The 17,140-nt window shown below is 46.6% G+C and overlaps 1 long non-coding RNA gene across 2 annotated transcripts; it reads right to left on the reverse strand.

Annotated features, from left to right (window-relative positions):
* Window positions 1-9,193: 9,193 nt before the first annotated feature.
* On the reverse strand, window positions 9,194-15,222 carry LOC122494717. 2 transcript variants are annotated; one of them, XR_006300254.1, is made up of 4 exons: window positions 14,752-15,222; window positions 13,877-14,003; window positions 12,722-12,843; window positions 9,194-12,057 (listed from the first exon to the last, which is right to left on the reverse strand). It is a non-coding gene; the product is annotated as an uncharacterized LOC122494717 (long non-coding RNA). The 2 variants fall into 2 exon arrangements; XR_006300253.1 differs by having other exon boundaries at window positions 9,194-12,843; window positions 14,752-15,221.
* Between the last annotated feature and the right edge of the window lie 1,918 nt (window positions 15,223-17,140).

The following is a 17,140-nucleotide window of genomic DNA, read 5'->3' on the forward strand; positions in this document are numbered from 1 at the left end:
GAAGGACATACTGAAACCGTGGGAGAGATAACCACCACCAAGTTTCTATATACAACAAATGCATCTTCAAAGAAACAGTATAAGACTATTTGAGACCAAACATGAGAAATTCAATGAAAAAAAAAAACTGACATAAAGAACACTTTTAAGATTCTATTTAAGGTTGAAGGAAAGTGATCCCAGATGAATGGTCTGTGATGGTAGAAGGAATGAGGATCTATGAGAGGGGTGTGTTTGTAGATTAATACAAACATTCTCTGTATAAGACATTAATATTTCCTTTTTGAAGACAGAGTGATGGATTGCCATGTATAGACTCAATAGCACATAAACTGAGATAAGCAAATTAATATTTAAATCTTATATTTTTCAGGAGAGCAAAGATTTTATCTCTATTGTGTTAAATAAGTGCGTTGTCATTTTCAGCTTAAATACTAATAAACAGAATCACTGTATACACCCCACAAATATGAAGAAGGAAAAATTGAAATGTACAGAAATAACCAATAGCAAGTTTTTATTTTTTAATTAATTTATTTTGAGAGAGAAAGAGAGAGTGCACGCACATGCATGTGTGCAAGTGGGGCAGGGCAGAGAGAGAGACTCCCAAGGAGGGAGGGCTTGATGTAGGGCTTGAACTCACAAACTGTGAGATCATGACCTGAGCCAAAGTTGGAGGCTTAGCTGACTGAGCCACCCAGGTGCCCCTCTATAGAAAGTTTTTAAAAGGAAATGTACAGAACAAGTGAGGCAAAGAAAAGCACACACGTATCCACGGAGAATGTATTTAAACCTAAATATATATGAGCCATCTCATGAAATGAGTATGGAGTAAATGCTCAGATCATCAGCCAGTAATTTTTGATATATTAAAAATATTCAACAATAACATGGATACAAGGGACACATCTAAAATATAAATATATGAAACAGGTTTTGAAAAATATACCTGTTATAATTATTACAAAATAAGACACAAAAACATGCTTAACATGTATTTATATCAGAAAGAAATAATTTTAAGTGAGAAAGCATCACCAAGAAGATATAACAGAATATGTATGTAACTTATGATACTGACTTAAATTACATAAAGCCAGTTTGAGAATAGCAAGGATAAAGATACCAGTCCACAAATGCATCAGGCATTTTTATATCAGCCATCTCAGAAATTAGTAGAAACAGCCGATATAAAATTGTTAAGTTTCTCATGGATCCACACATCAAGAGTGACAAATCTGGCCTGACACATACATTTACATACAAGTAAAGGATGTTTATATTTAGTACAAACTGAATGTTTACAGTATAGACAACCATGAAAAATATCTTTGATTTGTGTGGAGTGAAATAAGACAAGGAAACAATCAAGACATCAATCAACAACAGAGGTAAATGGAAAATATTAAAAGGTGTGTTTGGAAATTAAGTTATAAAATACTAAATAACCATGTAACATAAAATAAAGATAATAAAAAGTGTAAATATTTTGACTAAATGACATCCCCACATATTCTTGAGCGATGTGTTTAATAAAATTCTATAGGTACATGAATAGTTTAAAATACATATATTATAAATAAAGGATAATTAACAAGTGATACATTCGGATGATTCACAAGTGATACATTCATCTTGCAAATACTAAAAGAAAAAAAATCCATAGTAGAGAAAAGCACACTAATGATTTCATTCATATGGATTTCACAACAAGCATAAAATGTATCTGTGATTAGTGACATTTGTAAGGTGTCAAACCATGAATTAAAAAGAAAGAGAATTAGGGGCGCCTGGGTGGCGCAGTCGGTTGAGTGTCCGACTTCAGCCAGGTCACGATCTCGCAGTCCGGGAGTTCGAGCCCCATGTCAGGCTCTGGGCTGATGGCTCAGAGCCTGGAGCCTGTTTCCGATTCTGTGTCTCCCTCTCTCTCTGCCCCTCCCCCGTTCATGCTCTGTCTCTCTCTGTCCCAAAAAAAATAAATAAATGTTGAAAAAAAAATTAAAAAAAAAAGAAAGAGAATTAGTAAAGCAAAATTTCTGGATAAAGGATTCCTCTGAGGTGTAAAATGGGATTTGCAATCTGTGAGGTTCATATAGGAATTCTAATTTTGCTGTGCTTTTTTATTCTGTGGGGTGTGCACTGGTACTTATTTTATTTATCTTTTTTCTATATGTGTAATTTCAATAAGATGAAGTGGACAAATGTTAGGAGCATGGCTTCATGAGTATTTGCCTGTCTACATCCATTAAACCTCACCCATACATGTCCTAGAACAAAGCCCTGCACAAAGGTGACCATTACTGTCCTTTTTCACTATATATTAGGTTCACTGTTGGTTTTTTTTTAACCCTTCTAGCTGAGGTTACAGCCCATACTGATTTGTCTCTGACTTGTATCAGTGTCACCCACTTCTTTTTCTAAGAGATTCATCCACGTTGCATGAAGCAGTAGTTTTCATTGCTGTGTTTTCTTCCATTCTGCGACCGTATAATTTATTTAGGCATGTCCCCATTGATAGCTTTGTGGGTTGTTTTGGGTTCTTGGTTATGATCAATCAAGTGGCTTATAAGCCTATAATCCTACAGCTGACCCTTGAACGGCACGGGGGCTGGGTGTGCTGACACTTGGTCCGTTGAAAATCCGCATATAACTTTGGACTCTCCAGAAACTTAACTAAAATAATAGTCTGCTATGGACAGGAAGCCTTACTGAGAACATAAACAGTTGGTTAGCACATATTTTATATGGCTAGAGAAATGAAAATGATATTAAGAAAATCATAAAGAAGAAAAAATACATTCACAGTACGGTACTGTTTCATACAACAACCCCGTGTATAAATGGACCCATGTAGTTCAAATCTGTGGCGTTCAATGGTCAACTGTGTATATTTTGGAGGAAAAATGCCCTCATTTCTATTGGGTATACACGCAGAATTGGATTTGCTTGGTTACAATACATAAATATGTTGAAGCTTTGTACAGATCTTGACACATCAAGGAGTTAAAGCAAAAATTAACAGAAGCATTCTTTGAGAATCCATTGGCTATGTGAGGCTTACAATAGAGACCACTGTATATATTATTATCATCTGTAAATCGCACATCCTTTATATCAGTAAAGTCTGTAATGAACTTATGTAGTCCAAATGCCCTTTTCTCGCAGAAGCAGATGTTACACATTTATGACCACATCCCTAAGGATGTGGATCTGATTATCATTAGGGAAGGTCTGTGCGACTGTGTGTCTGTGTGAGTGAGATCGTGTGTGCGTGCCTCTGTCTGGATGGCTACATCTGTACATGTGTGACCATTTGGACACGTGTGCCTATCAATGTGGCTGTATAAATAAGTCTACCTTTGGGTATATGCCTGTGTCTGTGTCCTGGTGGGTATCTGTGTGTGCACCTGCACAGGATGTTGTGTCCTGCGTGTGTGTCCCTGGGTGTGCACATCTGTCAATACACTTTTGGGTAGTGTGTGTGATGATGCTGTGGAGTCTGCTCAAACTGTGTAGGTTCCGTGGTGTGAGTGCCCTGTCTGCATCTGCCTCTGGGTGCCCCTGACCAACTGCCCACACCAGCCCCAAGTCCCTTGCTCCGCTCTAGCCCAGTCACGTCTAAGGGGCCCTCTGAGTGCCACTAAGGCCCCACCAGCAGCCGGGCTCTTGAGAACAATGTCCCCACCGGGATATCTGTGCCCTCAGCCTGTTCCCATTCAGAACTTCCTTCCTGTGCGAGGCCTCTCTGACCAGCCCCTCAGGGGGGCCAGTCCCCAGGCCCTGGCCTCAGATCTCCCACCCTGAACTTCCACTCTCTCCAGTGCCCAGGATCCTCACACACTCACAGCTTTGTGTGTAATGTTCCCTCTGCCTAGATATCTCTGTGTGGGGCTAATTTCTATCTGTATTACAGGTTGAAATTGGCCGCAGGAGGGGTCATGATTGGAAAGGGATAGGCCTGGGGGCCAGGCTACGGTGTTCTCAGTAGCTGGTCTGGCATTCCGCTCTAGACTCTGGGATTCTCCTGTTGGATATGAGCAAGTTCACCGAACATTGACCTCAGTGACCATGACAGACTGAGATAAGGTCAAAAACCACGCCGTCACCATGTCAGAGCACGGACAAAAACAAGAACCCTGTGCAAACAATGGAAATGACCAGGTGCCCACCCTCTCCTGTGTGACCTGAGTGACAGCTACACTGTCCACCAGCTGCTGTAGTGCCACTCCCGTCCCCCGCCTTGAAGATACAATATTTCAGGGGCGCCTGGCTGGCTCACTCAGTTAAGCATCCCAACTCTTGATTTTGGCTCAGGTCATGATCTCATCGTTCGTGAGTTCCAGCCCCGCGCCCGGCTCTGTGCTGACAGCTTGGAGCCTACTTGGGACTTTCTCTCCCTCTCTCTCTGCTCTTCCCTTGCTCACATTCTCTCAAAATAAATAAGCATTAAAAAAATTGTAGTGGGGTGGTGCCTGGATGGCTCAGTTGGTTAAGCGTCCTCCGTTTGCTTAGGTCATGATCTCGCAGTTCATGGGTTCGAGCCCTGCCTGGGGGTCTGCGCTGACAGCTCCAAGACTGGAGCCTGCTTCAGATTCTGTGTCTCCCTCTGTCTTTGCCCCTCCCCTGCTTGCACTCTCTGTCTCTCTCTCTCAAAAATATTTAAATATTTTTAAAATTTCAGGATATCCAATCATAGGACCAACCCCATTTCCTGATAACATCCAATTCAGATCAAATTTCCACTTTCTTAAACCTCCTACAAATCACTAAGCACATGCCCAGAGCGCAGAAGACATCCCCCCAACCCACTTCCTGAGTGTCGCACATTTCCCAGCATGCAACAGCCCATGTGGCAGCGCACCAGTAGGCCTCACTGTGGGCACTTCCGGTGCCGGCGAGCACCGGCACCACGTATCCGTAGACCAAATGCTCCCCTGAGCTCCAGGCGCGCACATCCAGTGAGATACCGTGTCCCCGCTTAGATGTCTGATGGACAGTTCAAAATGAGTGGGCACAAAGCCAGTGCCTCATGTCGCCCCGCCCACTCCACCTCACTGACCACCACCCTTCCCACCGCAGCCACAGCAGCCCTCCTCCAGACCACACCTCTCAGTCTTGCGCCTTGACACACGCTGTCACCTCTGTAGACGCCCTCCAACTCCAGCCCCGCCTGAGGGTCCTGCATTGTTCCAGGGCCTGCTCGGCTCTGTGCACTTTAGCTCGACGTCCACCTTCGCATTTTATACACAAAGACAAGGAACTCCAGGGACAAGGAACGGGACCAAAGTCATGTGGCTGGCGATGGTCACGGTGCAGACAGGCTGGAATCCCAACCATCACAACTCTAAGCTCTGAGCCCGTGTGCCACCCTGTCCCTCCACACCTGTCCTCTCACCCCCATGTTTCAACCCCTCTCTCATGCTTCCGGGGCTCCCAGACACTTTGGTGTCACAGCCAGAGTTACTTTACTCCACCTGTTTAATATACTTTCCACCTGAGCTCAAGGGAAGGGCCCATGTCTCAGTCACCCACGTGTCCTAACTCCACAGGACGTGCCACGACTGAAGCATGCGGTCCCGTCATTCTTGTCCACATGGTAGTAAGGTTGCAGCTGGGCTGATGGAGCGCGGAAGTGAAGGCCAGATGGGAAGAAATGGGAGATGAGGGGATAAACCTCAGTCCTTCATCACTGAGACAGCAAGTCACAACAGCTTTGGGACGAACGTGGGCCCAGTGTCTGAATGTACTGCATGGTACCAGAGCCTCCGGGGGGGGGGGGTGGGTGGGGGGGGTGGGGACAAATTCTCTGTAGAGTATTTCGTCGACCCTTACAGACCCAGGAGCTCAGCTATAGACATAGCCACAGCCACTGTGCAGATAAGGTCCCCTAAGAGAGACCAGAGGAGGAAGGGGCCCTTGGGAGGCAACTCTCTTTCCCAAGTCATAGAAAACTATACATGCTGTCATTACAAAATTATAACTAGAGAACCTGGGTGACTCAGTCGGTTAAGCGTCTGACTTCAGCTCAGGTCATGATCTCATGGTTTGTGAGTTCCAGCCCCGTGTTGGGCTCTGTGCTGACAGCTCAGAGCCTGGTTCAGATTCTGTGTCTCTTTCTCTCTCTTCCCTTCCCCACTCACACACTCTCTCTCTCAAAAATAAACATTAAAAAAAAAATTATAAGTATTGAGGCACCTCAGTGGCTCGGTCAGTTGGGGATCTGGCTTCAGCTTGGGTCATGATATCACAGTCCATGAGCTCGAGCCCCACATCAGGCTCACTGCTGTCAGCAGAGCCTGCTTCGGATCCTCTATCCCCCTTTCTCTCTTCTCTTTTCCCGCTCACGGTCTCTCTTTCTCAAAAATAAGCATTTAAAAAAATTGTAAGCATTGTGACTGCGGACTCATTGCAAAGTGCACGACTGATGAAACGCGGTAAAGCATGGCATAATGGTTTCAGCCCTCAGTGGAGATGCAAACTTAGGCCTGTGGTCATTGCAGAGGTTTTGAGGAGGGCTCAAAGGGAGAATATGGTTGTATTTGTATTAAAAACTGCATAATTTTTTATGAGGTAGCAATGATCATCTCCTATAGTTCAACATTTGTCCTCAAGGACAATCCCGAAGGAAGGAGATTGTCCAAAGTGCCCCACCTGATGAGAGCACAGTGGTAGTCAGTCCACGGGCAGGATGTGAAATTACACGTGCCTGCATGAATACATCTTCATCCCTTTGGTAAATTCCACCCACTTTTCTTTAAAACAACGCTGGGCACATTCTCCTAACATTAAACAGTAAGATTCCTTAACCATGTTTGTTTTTTCAGTTTGTCATGAGCTTAACTTGAATGTGTAGCTTTACTGTTTGTTTAGACCTAAGTCAACCCTTAGAAAACTGCTGAGGTGGACCTGGAGAAGGCCCTCGAAGAGATTTAAAAAAGTGAAAAACCCAGTCAGAGGAAATGATTAAGACTCACCTGGGAAGACAGCACAGCTGTATGATCCCCATCGTGCCTCAGAGAAAATAAAGTAAAACAGATCAGGATCAAGGGAAAGTGAGCAGAATAGATGTCTAAAATGACATGAAGAAGGGGCGCCTGGGTGGCTCAGTCGGTTGAGTGTATGACTTCGGCTCAGGTCATGATCTTGCAGTCTGTGAGGTCGAGCCCCACATTGGGCTCTGTGCTGACAGCTCGGTGCCTGGAACCTGCTTCGGATTCTGTGTCTCCCTCTCTCTCTGCCCCTCCCCCACTCATACTCTCTCTCTCTCTCTCTCTCTCTCTCTCTCTGTCAAAAATAAATCACTAAAAAATAAATAAATAAATAAAAAATAAAATGACATGAAGAAAAGGCTTTTTTTTTCTTTAAACCGAATCTTCTCTTACCACTCTTGCTCAACATAGTACTGAACGTCCTAGTTAGAGCAATTAGGCAACACAAAGAAATTAACAGGTATCCAAATGAAAAGAAAATAAAACTGTCATCATATATATATATATACATATATATATATATATATGTATATATATATAAAATGGGATCAAGACCAACACTTAACCAACTCACGCCCCCAGATGATAGATTCTTATACACCGAAAATCCCAGAGACTCAATTAAAAACTGTTGGATCTAATCAGTGTAAAGTTGCAGGATGTGATCAACACATACAGATCAGTTGCATTTTTTATACGATAACAGTGAAGCATCTGGGGAAATAAAAAGCTGTCTCATTCTAAATGGCATCAAAAACAATAAAATACCTAGGAATAAGTTTAACCATGTAAATGAAAGATCTGTACAATGAAAACTATGAGATTCTATTGGAAGAAGTAAGACCCAATGGAAAGACACAGTGTTCAGAGACTGGAAGAATACTGGTAAAAATGTCCATGTCACCCAAAAACTATCTATAGATTCAATTCAATCCCTATCAAAATTCCAATGGCACTTTTCCCAGGAACAGAAGAAACAACCTTAAAATTTGTATGGAACCACAAAAGTTCCTAATAACCAAGGCAATCATGAGAAAGAGCAGGTAGCATCACATTTCCTGATTTCAAACTATACTACAAAGCTATAGTAACCAAAACAGTATGGAATTGGCATTAAAAACAGACCCACCCCAATGGAACAGAAGAGATTCAAAATCCCACAGATATGGTCAACTAATATTTGATGAGAGCCAAGAACATCCAATAGGGAAAAGAGAGTCTTTCCAACAAATGGTATTGGAAAACTGGATAACTCCATGCAGAAAAATGAAATTGGACTCCTTACCCCACTCACAAAAATTAACTTGAAATGGATCAAAGACCTAAACATAAGACCTGATGCTACAAGATTCTGAGAAGAAAAAGGAAGCTCCAAAACGGTGGTTCTGGCAGTGATTTTTTTGGCTATGACACCAAAAGCACAAAGAAAAGAAAAAAGCAACAAGTGGGACTACATCAAATTTAAAAGCTTCTACATTGCAAAAGAAATAACTAAAAAAATTTAAAAAGACAACCTATGGAATGGGAGAGAATATTTGCAAACCATGTACAGACAAGGGGTTAATATCCAAAATTTTACAAAGAATTCATATAACTTGGGGCACCTGGATGGCTCAGTTGGCTAAGCGTCTGACTTAGGCTCAGGTCATGATCTCACAGTTAGTGGGTTTGAGCCTCATGTCGGGCTCTGTACTGAAAGCTCAGAGCCTGGAGTCTGCTTCAGATCCTGTGTGTGTCTCTCTCTGGCCCTCTCCTGCTTGTGCTCTGTATCTGTCTCTCTCTCAAAAATAAACACATTAAAAAAAAGAACTCCTACAACTCAGTAACAAAAAAAATCTGATTAAACCATGGGCAGAGGAACCACACAGACATTTTTGCAAAGACATCCAAATGGCCAAAAGGCACAGGAAAAGGTGCCCATTATCACTAATCATCAGGGAAACGCAAATCAAAACCAGAATGTGGTATCACCTCACACCTGTCAGAATGGCTAGTATCACGAGGACAAGAGATTAAATGTCAGCAAAGATGTGGAGAGAAGGGAACATTTGTGCACTGTTGGTGGGACTGTAAACTGGTCTGGTCACTTTGGAGAACAGTATGAAGCTTCTTCAAAACTTTAAAAATAGAACCACCATAGGGTCCAACAGTCCCACTTCTGGGTATATACATAACCAAGGGAAATGAAAACAAGATCTCAGAGATATCTGTACTCCCATGTTTATTAACATTGTACACGAGAGACAAGATGTAGTGACAGCTTAAGTGTCCATCAAAGGATGAAGATGTGGTATATATTCACAGTGGAATGTTATTCAGCCATTAGAAAAAAGGAAATGCTGCCATTTCTGACAATACAGATAGGTCTTGGGGACATTACGCTAGGTGAGATAAGTCAAACACAGGAAGACAAATACTGTATTTTTTATACGAAGATTCTTAAAAGAAAAACAAAAAACTCTGAACTCAAATAAGAGAGTGGAATGATGGGTTACCAAAGGCTTGGCAGGGGACAGGGAGATGTTGTTTAAGGGCACATAATTGCAGCTACTAACTAACTCCTGGAGATTTAACACACGGTACAGGGGTTACAAGGAACAAAACTGTATTACAAACATTAAACTTGGCCAGAGACTAGATGTGAACTGCTCCCAACACTAGGAACACAGGATACAGGATACCACCAGGATACAGACGTTAATGTTACAATGGCAATCACGTTGCAATATAAATTCAACAAGATCAATGTTGAACACCTTAAACTTACATGTTATATGCCAATTGTGTGATCTGTCAATTATATCTCAATACAGAATAAATGAAAAAATAACTTTAAATGGTCTTAAATGGTGCAGTAAAATGTACCCATTCATATATTTGTTCTTTGCTCCTTAGATATGAGATAATTTCAGGTAACAATATTTTTAGTATTCTAATTTCTTTTAAGTTTTTAAGCGCTTCATAAATCAAGACTTCACATTTATCACAAAGACTTATGACCCTTAATGATTAAGTAGGGTTTTTGTTTTTTTTTTTTTTTTAACAAAAACGGATTTCAGTAAATATTTGCAGAGCTGCACCAAGTGTCCAGCTCTCCTGACACGGAATGGCGGGAGTGTATTAAGTCAGGTGGTGGGGGGAGGCCCCTTCACCTCGCCCATACTGCTCCCACCTGCCCCCCCTAAAACTGCTAACAAATTGTCATGGGTTTGGCAGGGAAACCTGAAAGAAACCACATGTACTCCTCTTTCTGTCACATCTACCTCTTTTCTTTCTCTTCCCTTATGCCTTTGCTCTCTTTTTTAAAATACTCTGGAATCACTCTTCAGGGCATACTGAAACCAAGCTAGGGCTGAAGGCTTTGTAATTACACAGCAACTGCTGGTTTTCTCGCCTTTATAAGTTCTTATTCATAGGGTATGGTCCTAGCCGGGTGGATCATACAACAGTAAGTGATGAACCGCTTCAGAAGATCTTCTCACAACGATGACACTTACAGGGTTTCTCTTTGGTATAATTTTTCAGATGCTTGGCAGGAGGTTTCCTCTGGCAAAGAGTTTCCTCAGGACTTACATTCAAAAGGCTTCTCCTCAGTATGAGTTCTCTGGTGCTGACTGAGGGAAGTCCATTTGCAAAAGGCTTTCCACATGTCTGACACTCACAGGGTTTCTCCCCAATACGAATACTTAGGGGGTGGGGGGAGCGATGAATGAAGGCTGAGTGTACATCCACATTCACTGTGTTCACAAGGTTTTCCCCACTGTGACTCCTTGTGCTGACTTCGGGAAAAGAGGTCACAGAAGGCTCTCTGATCTTCTTCACACTCCAAGGGTTCTCCTGCAGTGTGGACTCTATCATGCCAGAAATAAAAGTGGTGACTGGAGGCCTTTCCACAGCACTGCATTCAGGGCTTCTCTCCTGGGAAAACACTTATGCGATCAGCAAGAGAACAGCGGTCACAAGAGGCTTACCCCCTCACTTTGTACTTGAAGACACTTTCTCTTGGGTGGGCTAAACTATTCTGGACAAAAGTGGAGCTGTCCCCGATTGTCCTCCGTTCCTGGCATTCTTAAGGCTTCTCCCAGCGTGAATCTGCCTGTGCCACGGGAGGTCTGGCCCGCAGCCGAAAGCCCTACTGCACTTGGAAACTTTTCCATGGCTTCACTTGAGGTAAACCCTCACGTGCTCACTGAGGCCTGCCTTCTCGAGAAAGGCTTTCTCACGTTCAGTGCAGTCCCGGGCTTCCCTTCAGCACAACTGCTGTTGCCAAACAACACGCCACCATCTGTTGAACCTTCCTCTCGTAGATTCTTCCCATAGACCACTGATGGTTTACGTGGACTGTGTGAGTGGTTCACGGAAGGCGCCCCACTGAGACTTGATCCCGTGAAAGCCTCGAAGGTAGATTAGCTGTGCTCGGAGCTCACCTTCCCCGGGAGACTCTCCATGTGGCTCAAGTACCTCTCCGCTGGCCCTTGTTGTTCCCGGTTCACCCCAACCATGAGCCCCATGAGATGCTCTGAGTCAACCAAGCCTGGAGTGAGGCCGCCTCCCACAAGTGGAAGGCTTTATGGTCTCACGTTGTGCTTTCTTGCCTAAAGAAAATCGGATACACAAAAGGCCCCCCACGCTCAGGGCCCAGTGTGGTTTCTCCCCACCGTGAAGGGCCTGGTGCTGGACAAGTCCACAAGACCACAGAGTTCCTCCCACCCTCCCTGCAGGTAAGGGCCTTCTTCGCCCCATGGCATCTGCTGACCTTCACAAATCAGGCCAGGCTCCTTACTTTCTAAAATAATTTTCTCCACTCCACTGCTTCTGCATCTGGTCAAGATTTATACTACCCAGAAGTCTCTCCTACAGGGACTCTTGCGCTGGTGTTGCCGTGTTGCCCAGATGGTGTTCCCTGTGGCTCAGCCAGGTGCAAAGATGTCTGTCAAGAATGGGCCACATGTGTCACAGGGGTGAGCCTTTCGGGGGGAAGGACCTGCCTGGGGAGTTCTCATCTGTGACACCCACTGATGGGGAGCATCAGAAGGTGCAGCCTCATCCTTCACTGCATGCCGACAGCCTGATGGAAGATAAATGCCGGTGAAGTGCAGGTTTAATTGGTGGCCTGTGGCACCCCATAACAAATGTGTGTCTGATACAACCAGGAAGTAGTCCATGGGGCCGCTGGCACGACAGGGGAGCCAGAATCAGGATCAGGAAGGGCAGCTGTGTGCCGCGGGTCTCTAAAGGTCAGAGAATGAAGGAGACCACACAGGGAGAGGGGACAAGGATGGATGGAGTATAGGATAAGGAGAGGCAGGGGCTCCAAACCACTCCCCTGCCAGTGGTCGTCCAGCAAGGCCTTGTTCCTTGTGATGGTGAGTGCTGTGCAAAAGGGTCTGTCCCGGGCCAGAAAATTCTGGTTGGAATGGAATACTTTGTTTTCAAGGAAAATTGAAGGATATGAGCACAACTCACGACCTGTTAAAAAAGAGCCAATGCCGCAAAGCACTGCATGGAGCACCAAGAGGGGAAAAGGTGTGGAGATGGGAAGGGTGGGGGACCAACAGGTGACTGAGGACAGAGTAAAAGTGGTAAGTGGGCAAAGTGTCACAAACGGGGAAGAAAAAGTGGGATGAGGTCAGCCACTGGTTGTGGCATCAGAACGCTAGGAGAGACAGCACAGGTTGCTGGTAGAAGGCGAAGCCAGCCCTGATGCGACCATTCCCGTGGCTTCCACTCACCGGGGCCGGGCCTCCTTCAGGTCTTCTCTGCTGTAGTTGCCACTGCGTCTACCTTCTCAGGCACCCTGCGTTCCCCTCCGGCTGCATTTGGGAAACAACATGGGTCCTGGAAACTGCAAGTCCTACGGGGAAAGAAGAGCTGGTTGAGTGGCTAGCAGTACCCACAGTGACCCTCTCCAGAAGGAAGAAAATTAAGTATTTAAAAAACAATCTTCGACACAGTCTTGCAGGAACAGCTCACTGTTCTTCACAAGGAGTGACCACACGGTGCCTGCGATTCTTGAAGAGTCAGGCCCCAGGATATGTCAATTAGAGGAAGCGGGCAGACTCTGGGCAGACTCTGAGAGATCAGGGATTTGGGTAATCACCCGGCCAAGGTGTGGCCAGGCCATATTTGTTGGGCAGAATACAAGACTCCTCACCCCCAAATCCTTCATTGCAAAGCTTTGGGACAGAAGAGGCTGGGGCTGCTCTAAGAGAAGAGGAAACAGTGTTCATTGCCCAGCTCTGGTACCCATACCACCTAGTCCAGGGAGCTAAGGAAAGGGATCATGCCATGATGGTACTGTCAGACAGAAAGCTGCCCTCTGGGGAAAAAGGGAAGAGCAAAACTCAGCCCAGGAAATTGGGAATCATACCTACCCCCAGGTATCCATGTCCCTGTTAAGTCTTTCCAGCCGAGCATGGGCTGAACCTAAAAATTCCTTTTTAATGAACAGATTGTGGCAAAAATGATAGGATGTCACTTCCGAGAATAAGTTACAAAAATACCAGCCTCTATATTGGATGCTGTCTTTTGCTCATGGGAATCAGCTGCTCTGTGGTGATCTACTTATGGAGAAGACATCATAGCAAGAGACTGAGGGAGGGTTCGGGACAAAAGCCAACAAGAAAATGACTAATTAGTCCAACAGCCTCCTGCTTGTGTGCATGACCTTGACAGGAGGTTCATCTCCAGTTGAGCCTTCAGATGAGACAGCAGCCCTGGAGAGTCTGACAACAAGGTTATGAAAGACCTTGAGCTAAAGATACCCACGTGAGATATGCCTGATTTCTGACTCACAGAAACTGTGAGATAATACACGTTTGTCGTCATCCCACTAACCTCTGGGATAATTTGCCACATAGCAACAGATAACCACAGCAGGGCCTTACCCAGTGAGGACACAAGTGCAAAGTTCTCCAGCATCACATCACGGTACAGGAGTCTCTGAGCCTCCTCAAGGAGCTCCCACTCCTCCCGGGAGAAGTACACGAACACATCCTCAAAGGTCACACAGCCCTGTCGTGATGGGGGGGGGGGACAGTTGAGCCACAGGCAAGAGGACTCCCCAGTCAATCCACTCACATGGCCACCCCAGTCCCTCTCCTCCCAGCTCCCGACTCAGAGGAGACACCTGGTCTTGGCGCCACTAGTGCCTGCTCTCTTCTCACGTCCCTCTGAGCACTGTGTGCTGAGCAGAGAGCCAGGCAGGTGGACAGGTGGGTACTGGGTAAGCTCTGGACGCCAGACACTCGTGCTGGCCAGTTCTCCTGGTGTCCTCCAGACCATGCCTCCCAGACACAACCAAACTTGGGCTCAGCCTTCTCCCAGAAGCCCCCACTACTAGGGCCTCAGGGCTCTCAGTTCATTTCTTCTCTCACTTCCAGTCTCCACCGTCGAGTGACGTCTGCGTCAGCCCCCCTCTCCTCAGCTCCAAACTTGCAGCAGAGAGGCGCAGCCTCCCGGCCTGCCATTCCACTGCTCTCTGCTCCCAAAAGACACAACGGAGGTTCTGTTCACTACCAGCTCAACCCCACGTCCAAGTTCCCCGTTCCTTTGCGCCTGCTCCCGTGACTGGGTCGCCCTTCCAGTGTTATTCCCTGGGCCGTCCGTAACCGGAACACACGCGCCCTAGATCAGGATCCTGGGCCAGAGGGCCCTCCTCCAGGGACTCCACGACCGAGAACCGGGGGAGATAAGGCAGAGCCTCACCGCCACCATCGGCCACAAGGAGAAGCGGTGACCGTGAGGGTGACCCTTCACTCACCTGCGCCGGATTCATCCGTGCTGCCGCCCCTGCCACCACCGGGGGACCGGGTGGGCCAAGCGGGACCCTGAGAGGCGGGTGACCAGTATGGGTCCCGAAGGCTTAGCCTGGGCGGGGTCGCCTGCAGCTGCTTGTCGCGCTCCGAGCCTCGCTAGACGACGGTGTAAGTGCTCGCAAGGCTCGGGCCGCCGCCTTCGGGGACCTCGGCGACGGAGCGCGGGGGCGGGGGCCGGAGAAGGCGCAGTCCCTGCGGCGCCCGTCCCACAGCCGGGCACAGTCTAGGGGAGATGGAGCCGATGCCCGGGCGTCACGACTCGCACAGGGCGCGGGGGCGGTCCCCGCAACGTCACTCTACCGCCCGGCGCGGCCCCGAGTGGCCCGGCGTGCGCCCCAGTCCACGTGGTCGCGGGCCGACCAGCCGCCGCTCCCTGAGGGATGCGCTCCTGCGGCGCGACCGGAAGTCCCGCCCCGACCCCGCAGGAAACGCCCCTCCCGGGCGTCTGCGGCCCCTTCCCCAGGGCGGAAGCGCGCAGCACCCATTTCTGGGTAACGTAGTTTGCGCGCGCGCGCCACTTCCTGTCCCCACGGCAACTACAAGGGCCTGCAGGAACGCGCCGGGAATAGAGCCCCAGGTTTCCAAGTAAAGAAAAGCGCCCCAATTCCTGGGGGCGAGGGGCGAAGCCTCGTCCCCAGGAACTGGCGTCGCGGGACCAGGGGACCTCTCCGTGGCCCGCCGCGACCCGATGTGTCAGAAACTGCGAACGGGGATCAGCGCTGTCTTAAGGATCCTGCCGCGGTGCCCAGGTTTGAGAACCACAGCTCTACCGTGACGAGACTGGGCACTAAGTCTCTCGGAACTTGAAGTGCCTGTCACGCGGTTAGTGCTCAGTAAGTACCTAGTATTGTCATTGTCGTTACCATTAACACGCTGCAGAGGGAGGCGCGGTCGGGGTCGCCTCTTCGTAGGATCCTTGGCATTGCTCATGGAAACAGAAAATACAAGGACTTCTTGACTCGCAAAGCAGCCTCACAGGCCTTGATGACAAATTTTACATAAAAGCACAGATTTGAACTATTTGGCTTATTTCGTTATTTTTTAAAGAACGCGGCAGGAGGGTTTCGTAAACTACAGGGAGGCACGTTGCCCAAGACGCGCATTATTACAGGTCTCATGATTCAGATCTAGGGAACATCATGACCCACTGCTGTCAGGCCTAAGTGGAGGGCGGAGTTGACATGGTCTCACGTTTGTGGCGTGACTTTCATCTAGTTCACAGTACCCAGGACCTCTGTCTCTCCCCCGTTGTGCCCTTCCGACACTCAGGGCAGGTAGGCCCAGGTACAGATATGATTATGAAGCTCAGAGGCTTCAGGTCCTTATCAAAACATCCTCACCAGCAGCCCATCACCTGAACTTGCAGTTCCCAAAGAAGCACTAAATCCTGGGGAGGTGTGAAATATAAGACCCCTGAGGATATCCCCAGAATTGTGCACAAATGTGAGAACAATTTCACAGTCGCTTCTGTGTATATTCAGTTGGTCACAGCTCATTCACATGGTCCCAACATAAGTGTAAGGAAAGCTGAGATACATCCCAGGTGTCCAGGCAGAGAAAATGGGGTTAGTAAGCATCCAGCCGCCTTCTGTCACAATCCATCAATTTGGTCACCAGATACATATTTTTATATTTCTCCTATGCATTCTATACTGTCACTCTTTTATTATTCCAACAACTCAAACCCTATCTAAATACTGAAACCATCTCACTGATGCACTCTCTACTGTGTGTTGTTCTTTGCATCAGTTTCAAACACTATTCCTTAATACCAGGAAACTATCAACACAAAGTAAATTACTTCCACTCACATCCAGTGTATGGTGGGTCAGGAACACATGGAAAGACACAGTGAAGGTGCCAAAAACAATCATCCACATAGATTTTTATACTCCCAGTAGTGTTTTTCAAGAAAGAGCCTGAAATAAGACTGTATGAGGCCTAAAATGAAAAATTTAATAGAAAACTAACCCACACAAAATGAATCTTGAAGTTTACATTTAAAATTTGATCAAAGGGGGCACGTGAGTGGCTCAATCAGTTAAACATCCAACTCTTGGTTTTGGCTCAGGTCATGATCTCACAGGTTGTTTTTTTTTTTTCCGTTAAAGTTTATTATTTTGAGAGAGAGAGAGAGATGGCACACAAGGTGGGGAGGGGCAGAGAGAGAGAGGAACGGAGGGAGGGAGAAAGAGAATCCCAACCAAGAATGATCTCACAGTTCTTGAGTCCGAGCCCTGCATCTGGCTCTCACTGACAGTGCGAAATCTGCTTCAGAGCCCCCTTCTCTCTCTGCCCTCTCCCTGCTTTCTTGTTCTCTGTCTCAAAATAAAC

This window comes from Prionailurus bengalensis, chromosome E2 (genome assembly GCF_016509475.1).
Source record: "Prionailurus bengalensis isolate Pbe53 chromosome E2, Fcat_Pben_1.1_paternal_pri, whole genome shotgun sequence".
In the NCBI taxonomy this organism is placed as follows: Eukaryota; Metazoa; Chordata; class Mammalia; order Carnivora; family Felidae; genus Prionailurus; species Prionailurus bengalensis.